This window comes from Sardina pilchardus, chromosome 7, assembly GCF_963854185.1.
Source record: "Sardina pilchardus chromosome 7, fSarPil1.1, whole genome shotgun sequence".
Taxonomy (NCBI): domain Eukaryota; kingdom Metazoa; phylum Chordata; class Actinopteri; order Clupeiformes; family Clupeidae; genus Sardina; species Sardina pilchardus.
The window spans coordinates 26,044,958-26,053,639 of NC_085000.1; positions in this window are offsets into that span (position 1 = coordinate 26,044,958).

An 8,682-nucleotide genomic window follows, 5' to 3' on the forward strand; every position below is an offset into this window, starting at 1 on the left:
ATAATTCCAGCTCACCTTAACATTCAGGTTTTGGTCAAGTAGGATGTTTTCAAGTTTGAGGTCTCGATGAACCACACCACTCTGAAAGGGGTTCAGAATACTATGAGTATTATGTGTATCGGCTGTAATCTCGGTAATGTCAAATGGCTATGATGTCTCAGTTCAGTTGTACCTGGATTTTATAGTGGTAGGCCTATATAGGCCTGTATTTTAGTCACTATCACTTGTAAAGGCAATTATATAGCAATAATATGATTAAAATATATAATATACAAATATATATACAATTGAAGTATTGATAAAAAAAAACCATACAATAACTTGCATTGTACAGGTAGGTAGGTGGGTAGTACAATGGGAACTGTGTGAAATATGGGGGTGATAACTCCCTGTAATTTTCTAACCTAAGGAGTTCTGAATAGCTGCCGAGTCAACTTTTCATCCGTAATTGAGATTAAGAGATTTTCTAGATTTGAATGTTTTTGCTGGTGCGATTCATGTGCAAAGCAACACTGGAATGTGCATGGCAAGGCCTCATTAGCAATGAATTTGAATCAGAGGCTTTGGGTTTGCACAAGAGCTTATTTATGTGTCTCTGGTCTCGTGCGCTAGCCTACATACCTGGCTATGGGTAAATGTCTGGTATGTGTATGATTTTGGAATATCTAAGCCTATCACGTATCATATATCATGTAGCCTGTACTTCAGCAGTCTCTTCTGCACCTGTGTTAGCATACAGTTAGGTTTTTAAGCCAGTTTGGATGGCAAGTAAATCAAAATGTGTTGATGAACTCAAGGTTAGCCAGCTGTTTCCCACACCTCTCGCACTGCACTATTAGTTGTGCACCATTGAGTATTCTGAGCAAGACCATTAGGGACATTCAATTACAAAGACAGCAAACACGGTCATATCTGTGAAAATTTAGCTCACTTAGAGACTATACTCAATGCAAATACACATACTGTACATGGACAATACTGCATACACTTATACTGTAATTCCTGTTTCTTCAGAGCAGAGGATACTGTAGATGACTGCTACTAGTGTGGAGGTGGCACATTTGTTGGCTGTAATAAAAATGCTGATTTGTCTTGTACATTTCCAGACAAGTGTGCTAACCTTTAAACCTCTGGCAAGCCACCCTGACTCCAAGAAGGTCCAATCCAAAGGGAAATTGCCCACCGATTCCAAGGTAGGATTTAAACTGAATTATGAACCGTAGGTCAAGTGCAATCAAAGCATGACTCGAGGCCTGTTTTGTAGGTCTTGAGAACGTTTGTGAATTGGCACCAAGTTGGCTAAGTTAAAATCGCCAACAGACGCATTTATTACAGAGGCCGACAAAATGGGTTGTCTCCAAATAGGCGCCAAATACTTCATCTATTCTACATGCTTGTTTAGCTCTGTATTAATACAATGGAATGGGTGTATATGCCCATTCCATTGCCACTCAAATAGCAGTTGGAGTACATGACCGTGTGTGTGTGTGTGTGTGTGTGTGTGTGTGTGTGTGTGTGTGTGTGTGTGTGTGTGTCCTACCTTATGACAGTAATGAACTGCAGAGGTGATCTGTCTGAAGAAGTTCCGGGCCTCTATCTCACTCAGTCGTCCTCTCTGCTGGATGTAGTCATACAACTCTCCCCCACTGGCATACTCCATCACCATCACTATCTTCTCACGGCACTGAAACACTACACAACACACACACACACACACACACACACACACACACACACACACACACACAGTGATATTGAAGAACATGGCAAATAATTGAGCAGAAAGTGTGTATAGTGAATGTGTGTGTATATGTGTGTTTTTGTGTTTATGTTTGTCCCTGTGTGTGTGTGTGTGTGTGTGTTTGTGACTGCATGTTAGGCTCACCCTCATGCATTCGTATGATATTAGGATGGGAGAGGAGAGAGACAATCTCAATCTCTCTCTGAATGTGGACTCTGTCCAGATCATCGCTTATGCGTTCCTTCCTTATGGATTTAATGGCCACCTATGAAGCACACACACACACACACACACACACAATGTGAATGGTATAATTACTGTTACGACCCCCTGTGCCCCTTCAGGCCTGGAGTGGCCAGTGCATGGGAAAATGCTGGCCTAGCTGGCCTAATTAGCCAATCATGCACACCTGGTGAAGGTGCGAGTATTTAAGGGCTTGTTCTCTCTTGATTTGGGCACTTTTCGGTTAGGCACATTCTGTTGCAGGCACCTTTGGGTTATCTCTCTCCCACTGGCACCTTCTCTTCTCTATCTTTGAACATCATACTGACTTTGGCATACACGCACCCACACTTGCATACCTTTAGTTTCCCCTAGACATCTTTTGGCAACGGTTATGCTTTTGGTTCATTTTAATAAATGCTTTACTGGTTAAAGTTACCTCTGTTGTCCCGACTCCCTCTTTATGTTGCGGCTTAGAGCCGGGTCGTAACAATTACCATCAGAAGTAAAGCTTTTCACACCTCTATCATGCACGTGCAGACCCTCTCCCAGGCTTTAGTAATGCAGGTAAAAAGTCAAACGTTTGGGACCTGTTCCCTTGACCTACTTACTTGGTATTCTGTGTGACTAAGTGCATGAGTCCGTGTGTGTGTGTGATTGATTGTGTGTGCGTGTGTGTGTGTGTGTGTGGTGTGTGTGTGTGTGTGTGTGTGCGTATCTAGTTGAACGTCTGGCATTCCACAGCCCGGCCCTTTGGCCGACAACCTCTCTCGCACCAATAAGCCTGTTCAGCCAATAAGACACTCTGACCATTGTTTCCCCTGATGGTGTGTGTGTGTGTGTGTACACTGTATGTGTGTCTGTATGTGTGTGTGAGTGTGAGTGTAGATCCATGTGTCTTTCAGCCTGTATGTGTTTGTTTCGGTCAGTAATAGAGGATCAAGTCTTATCAAAGCTGTCTAGTGCTTTTATCAAACAGTGATCATGAGCTTCAACTGCTTAACGCAGCATATGTTTAAAAGAGTGTGTTTGTGTGTGTGCGTGCGTGCCGTGTGTGTGTTTGTCTGTGTGTCTGTGTGTGTGTGTCTCAGCATCTGCACGACCCACTAATGATCACACACCCCCACCCATCCACCCCCACACCCCCGCCTGGCCTTCCCTCTCATGCCACCACTGGCCGATCCATCTGGCAGCTTGTCAAAAATCTTGTGACCCCAATCTGGAGTCAGACGCTCAGCCTCCCCTTCTCCACCCCCCCCCCCCCCCCCCCCCTCGCCCGCTTGCACCGCTCACGCGTGCCAAATCTATATGTTTGTTTTGTTTGAAGGAATCCCTGGCACGCTAAACTCCTGGCGAATCAGGACCACCTCGCCTCCGACCAGAGATGACTGGCAGACAGTCCGTGGGTGGGGTGGGGTGGGGTGGTGGGGGTCAGCTGCTCTCATAATCTGATTGGCCACTCAGATTATCCCGAATAAAGCCATATTTGTTTCAGTGAAAAAGCCCCCAAAAGAGGATGGAGTGCCGACGAGAGGGTGATGGATAGCGCTTTGTTTTTCGCGTTGAAAACAAAACAAGCCTAAAGACTTTGAGGATTCAAAATACTCCACACACACACACACACACACACACACACACACACACACGCAAAAAGCTGCTCACCTGAGGGTCTCTTTCTAGATGAAAGGTGTAAGACACACAAATGCAGTGTGTCTTAGGAGGCTAGAGTGATTATTCTAGTGCCCGCCGTAACAAAAGAGATTATAGCTGATTATTATTCCAATAAATATGACTTAAATTCTCTCCTGTGGAGAACAAAAGACCCCAGATGGTTCCACATGCACAGACACTATTTATCCCACATTAATGCAGTGTATAATCCTTCATATAAAGCAAGCAAATGCTCACAGCTGTGGGTAAAAAAACTACTGTCTGATCCTTTGGTTACCCAGGTGCCAAAGACGGCGGTCTTGCCATACCGAAATTCTGAACTTTTTTGCATGAGTTTTAGAATAATTTTATCTTACTGAGATCTCGCTCTTGAATAAAAATGTAGTATCAGAGTTCAGTGCCCAAGACTTTGGTGGTCAAGAAATAGAAATGAATAGAAATAGCCTATTGAAAAATATTTTATTTGTAAATGTTTGATTAGATATTGCGGTATTAATTTGTGCAGAATGCCATGACCCCTTATATTTGCCACCTGTGTGCTTAGACACACACACACACACACACACACACACACAAAGAAAAGCATTGAAGCATCGCTGTTTCCAATTTCCTGCAGACAAATTCTTTAAGGGGATTCTAAGGTTGGGCCGGGGTTTGGACTCTTAAGATAACATGTCCAGTTCTTACAGAGCCTTTTCACAAATGTTTGTGAAAGATTAAAGGACTATAATCATGAACCTTATCAATATACATACACAGATACAACTGCACTCTGATATTTGCTTGTCATTTCATGCTTGCACACACTGTAGCACACATTAAGATGTCTAAGACAGTGAAGAAACTGTAGCTAGTGTTTTATTCACTGTGATATTGTCAATCAAAACTCGATGAAAGATCTAATAACTCTCTTAAAGAGTACAGAATTCGCCATCAATATCATTATGAAGCCGTTGTATGCTCAAACGATTAGGTTACTTTCAAGACAAAACGACGGCTCTCTTTCTTACCGTTATTCCGCTCTTTCTCTCTACAGCTCTCTTCACTTTCCCATACGTGCCTTTGCCAAGCGTCTCCAGAACTTCGTACCGGCGTTTCAGGCTATGCTTGTGCTGATGTCTCTTCACCGTAAACGGTGGCCTGCCGTCACTTTTAGCATGCTGTAAGTCCGTGTCCGTGCTTTCAAAGCAATGGGTATTTACCGGCTTCGCTGTTCCCATGGTCTCCGCGAACGCAAAGCACTGGTGCGCGTTCTCCTCAGCGCTGTCGCCAGTGTCTTTCCGGACCATTCTCGGATGCGCCTCTGGATTGTCAAAATGACCCATGTTTTTGCATAAAATATGTTACTATTTGACTTAGATCATAACGGGTAAATTAGACCGATTTATTTTCTTTTTTTTTCATGCAATTTCTGCAAATTCACTGTCACAAAAGCACCGTCAAATTTCAGATTCAAACGGGTAAAATGATAGTAGGCCTTGAGGACAGCTTAGACTACTATAGTCTGCTACGAGAGAAACTTGACCCTGTGGCCAGTGATTCAACTCTGTCCGTCTCCCGCATGTTCTCTGGACAGCTCCAGCAAGTGATGCTCTGGCACAGACCAGTGGGAGGGGCACTGTAGGTTGTCATAACAACGAGCGCACACCTCTCACATCATTGTAAGCCACTAAGGCCAGAGAGCAGAGAAAACTTGAACTTGGAGTTTTCTCAGAACGCTAAACACATAGGCCTACTATCCAGACTATATTTTACTGTTAATACCACTTCCAAAATATTAGTGTGAATTGTGGTCCCTAAAAAGTAAAAGTCAGAGGAGCAGCCTAATTGTCTCATTAACAATTAATCTAGTGATACAATATAAATAAATAATTCTCATTTCTAATTAATAAAAAAAAATACATTAGTCACCAGGTTTGCATGGACCACATGTTGCTCTGATCACTTAGCTGTAATAAGATATTTATGCACTGACTAGAAGGCTACATATTTTGGATATAGTGCGCTTATGGTTGCACTCTATTGGTTTTCTGTTGGTTCTTCATAAGACCACTTCATTCATCTGCATAGTGGTGAATAGCCCATCTGAGAGAGCATGTGCCTCTTCTTTGGCTAACTGTTCCTCCATTCACAAAAGAGTCAGCACCTGATGGCAAACTGGCATTCTTGGAATTCTCGCTACATTCCTCAAGTTTTCCTTTTATAAAGTTGCAAATGCACAGTCTCTGTTTGAATTGGGTCATTTATGAATGGGCAGGTATACTTACTCCCTTGCCAGCACAAATAGGCTTTTCTATTTCTATAAGTTTATGTTATATTGGTACATAACATGTCATGGAGGAATCTGTGCTGATTTTATATAGGTGGGTATACTCTTAAATAAACAAAGGCATAGAAGCAGAAGCACAGATGAAGCAATGTTATTGGTTGTTTTTCTGTCACAAATTTGTAGTTGTGTACTGACACTGTGTTTTAGAGGATCCTTGGGTATAGTCAAATATGTTGGTAAAAGGTTTAAGTTCTTGTGAATACTGTTAGCCTGAAAATAAAAGTTTAGTCCTCTTTGAAAAACAAACAAAAAGAAACTGACACCAACGACCCCCTGCCTCACAACTGTCACAGTAAGAATATCCTCCTGACTGGCCCTGCATATTATACCACACTTGGCCACATGATAGCAGCTTTCATGCTAACAACCTCACCAGAACCCCCTGTCTCTGTATGCTTTGTTTGCGTTTCACATTTACATTAATGTATTGATGTCAATAACTCGGCGTTATTATTGATGTTATATTGTCCTCATTGACAAAAAATGGTGAAATCAAATAAATGTCCTTCTCAAAGGCTTCTTACTTTAATATTAAAAGCATTTTTTTTTTATTATTTGAAGTAACAACCTTTTTGACGTAAAATCCAAAACACCTGCACTCACAGTAGGCATCAACCAAAGCTTGCATGCAAATCTGCTAGCACTAGGCTGGCTCTCCTGTAATGGCACTTTGTATCACCTGTTTATAGCACCCACTTACGTAATAATTTCCTATCAGTGTAATAAACCACCAATGTAATAAAAATCTACTTGTGTAGCACCCAACAATGTAATATCTTCCTACCAGTGTAATAAACCACCAGCATGATACAAATCTGCATGTAAATGTAAATCTTGCCAATGTAACAAATGTGCCAATGTGTCATGACCATAAAGCTTTTTTTGCTCCGTCAAGTCCATTTTCGTCCGCCATGAATCAACCATTTTCCAAATTGTAATAACATCACCCACTGTTTTGCTATTTTGTTTGCATTAGTGAGCAATGTGAGTAATTTGCATGAGTAAGCAATAGGTTGAATTTAAAGGGATACTTCACCGATTTGCATTAAGCTTTGTATGATTAGAAACCCGGTAACATTTTTGAATGATCGTACCTCCCTCCCTCATCTTCCCCCGGGACGAGAGATATCTGTATTTCTTGCCTGGGAATTGTCATTTTGCATAACCAGAGGATTTTTTGACCAGTGGCTGGAGACTCCAATGAAACAAGCATAGGGGACAAAATAAACATGAAGTTTAAGCTATGTAATCGTCTTGCAATTTCGACACTTTACAACATATCCTAAATGGTTGTTACTTGACATCAGAAGTCATCGCTACCTGTAGTACATGCGAGTGTTTATGCAACACAATGCAGTCGGCATCAGTGGGCAATAGCCTGGCCCCCGCCTGACTACGTACTTCTCATTTACATTTCTCTTCATACTCCGTCTGGTATAGCTTGATTCAGCTTTGTTTACTCCAGCAAGTGTATCTCCGCCCAATCAGTGAACAGAGGGCGTTCCCAAGAGACATGTAAGTTTCAAGCCTATTGTTGTGTCCTTCATTGCTATCATACGTCATTTCCAAACGTAGTAATTGAACTCCAATGAATTCTAACTTCAGATAAGCATCCACAAACCAGGAAAGAAACGTTTGCCAATGGATATAGACCAGACTCTCTGCGAAGAAGAGAGTCTGGTCTCCAGGCTAGGGCAATACAGCATGAGCTGCTGGATATTAGTTAGATGTCAGACTTGGTATACTGTCAATTAGCGGGTCATCTGAGATGGAAATATGTCAAATACGTGACTTTTGTGCAAATAGGCAATAATGATGTGCTGTTAACGTTTGCAAAAAACGATTCTCTAAGAAGAACAGCACCTTCAATGTCTGGCTGCAAGATTTAATGCCACATAAACCAATGATCGGTTCGGGGCATTCAAGAAAAGAAAATGTATGTGTACATTTAGTGATAGTAGCCTACACCCATCAACCTGTAGATGGCGGTGTTTAGGGGAAGGATGACGGTTGACAAATTGAGATGTTGATGTTGAAAAGTAGTTTCTGTGGAGATAAAAGGCAGACACGTTTGAAAATGCTTCCTCTCCTTCTGCTATGTGGTGTCTGTTCAGAGTTCACCATTTGGGGGAGTAGGCACTTTGATCCGCCTGAATTTTCAGTGTGAATACACTCATGCGCTCAAATGAGGTTTTGCAAGTGCAGAAGTACACCATCTAAGACACAGCCTTATAATTCTATAAGTCAAACTAAATTTCAATATTTATATGAAAATACAAATATACAAATACCCCTGAAGCAGTCACGTCACATTGACTGAAGCACATTGACTGTATTTGTATGGTGTGTGTTAATGTGTAACGGCAGATCGTGTGGGAAAACATGTATTTTGAGGCACACGAGTTTCAGCCTTACTTTAGTTATCCAGTAGAGTACTCTTTTAGACATTTTTTCCCCTTATAGACCCTTTCAGCTGCATAAACAAACATGTGCTTGTTTAAGGCATTTCCGGTTGCACATGCAGAAAACAACATTGAGCTAATGTTAAGTTGAGGACAAAAAACAATAGATAAATAAATAAAAAGGGTTTTTATGTCAATATTTTGGAGAGCATTAAGCTAAGCTCTTATTCCGTTTCATTTCAAAGTATCTGCATTGGTTTTGAACATGTCAACCACAAACCCTCCAGGAACAGATTGGAGGGGTCAAAATGAATAAG